Source organism: Cynara cardunculus (genome assembly GCF_001531365.2).
Source record: "Cynara cardunculus var. scolymus isolate 2C chromosome LG 12, CcrdV1, whole genome shotgun sequence".
Lineage (NCBI taxonomy): Eukaryota > Viridiplantae > Streptophyta > Magnoliopsida > Asterales > Asteraceae > Cynara > Cynara cardunculus.
In genome coordinates, this window is record NC_037539.1 from 23,816,453 (window position 1) to 23,818,670 (window position 2,218).

The following is a 2,218-nucleotide window of genomic DNA, read 5'->3' on the forward strand; positions in this document are numbered from 1 at the left end:
TAGCAAGAGTTATACCATGCATACACACACAACGACCATCCTTATTACATCCATAAATCCCCTGTTTTTAGCAATAGCTATCCATCACACAAAACGACCATCCTTATTTCCCTTGAAATTCATATGAACTATTTTATCCAATGACAGGATGCATACCTTTCTGTCAGAGTGAACCTCGTTCATAGTTTTTATCCAAATCATATTCTCAACACAGGTTTGTTGGGTTCAAGTTAGTACTTAAAAGTTGTATTCAAGTTTCTCCTTAGTATAGTTTCCTTGTAATAGCTTAGTCTTTACATTTCCTAGTATAAATAGGATTTACCTTGTAATTATAATTAAGCTTTGTCATTAATCTGAAAATCAAGATTTGCTGATGTAATATTCTCTCTCCTCTCAATCTAATCATCTTCTTTCTACTTTGATGTTCATCACAATCTATGAAGATCATACCATGTTTGTATGAAATCTGGACTCATCAATTGGTATCAGAGCAAGCTGTAGCAGTTTGGATTTGAAGATATCCATTTTACATATTTTTGCACGAATTTTTTAATATTTTTCGATCTGATTCTTCACTGTTCTTGATATTTTTTTTTTGACCGGATTGGTTTTTGTGCCAAAATTGTTCAATTTTTGAGTGTTATTGATAAATATTTGTATCGCTAGGTTCGGTTTTGTATTTCAAACAATTTTGATTCACACAATTTTGCATTTTACACAAGTTTTAAGGCTGAAAATGTCGAAATTTGATTTTTAGCTTTCTGGAAAAAGTTAATAAAAACTCATATTTTTTCATGTTTTGATCCATTTTTTTGGTAAAAAGGGTGAAATTTTATGTTTTTGCTTGAATCTCTATCCGGTTAAGACTTGTGCGGTTTAATCTCCGTGTGTTTTTTGAGTTGTTTTGTTATAGGAAATACCGGACATCTCTTGGAAGGACTTCGTGAGCGGTTTAGCTAATCCGGCTAGTAAACCGGTGATAACTTGTGCGGATTAGTTGATAAACCGTGTAACACTTGAAAGGATTAGTAAGCGGTTTAAAAGTATCCGGCTGGTAAGGTCTTAGTAACTTGAACGGATATTGACCGGTTTAACCAAATACGTGTGGTAAGTGTGCGGTTTAGAATCCGCTTGGTAAGTGAGCGGTTTATTTCTACAATCGTATATCTTAGACGGTATACATTTGAACGGTGTTTGAGTTTGATTGATTTAATTGTTTGATCTTGATCGGTTTATGTTTGAATTCTTTTGATCGGTTTAATATGTTTGACTTTTTGAACGGATTTTTAAGAGTTTGACTTTTGAACGGTTTAAAGATTTAGACTTTGTGCGGTTTATATTCATGTGTTGCCCGGATTGTTAATCCGGATAACGAGTTAAATTTGTCTATCTTTTTTACCGGACTTGTAAACCGGACAACTTGTGCGGATTGCTAATCCGGACAAGTGTTTATGTGCTTAATTGACTAAGTGTTGAATGTGTGCTTATTCTAGTTTACATTTTATCAGATATATTTTTGTAAACTGATCTTTTAAATTCAAACTTTGAACTGCAGTCGATCCTATTTTTCATACAAACTRCAAAGATGAGCTCAAAAGAAGCAATGGCTATTGGTACTGATACCAAGCCACCAGTTCTTTTTCGAGGAGATTATAATCAATGAAGAGACAAATTTTTGAACTTTATTGAAAGAATGAAGGAAGGAGAACTGATCATGCAATCTCTACTGGAAGGTCCTACTGAATTCTTTGTAATAGTAGAAGCTGATTCTATACTAGGCAATCCTGCATAGAGATTACCTAAACGAAAAGATCAGTATACTCCTGAAGATAAAGAGAGAGCACATGCTGATGTGYTTTGCAAATCTTACATGATGCAAGCACTGACCAATAACATCTACACCAGTATTGATAGCTACAAATCATCTGGTCACAGCATGTGGATCCAGATAGAAAAGATGATGATGGGTTCTAAAGTTGGAACTCAACTGAAGATCACAAACTGTATTTCTGCGTATGAAGAATTCAAGGCCAGAGAGGGAGAAAGCCTTGATGATGTTTATAACCGACTTGCCAGACTGCTGAATGAGCTAACTAAGAATGGAATCTCCAAAACCACTATTGAGATAAATGTTAAGTTTTTTTAACAATCTCCAGCCAGAGTGGAAACCGTTTGCAAATCATATTAGATTCAACAAACAGTTATCTGATATTGATAT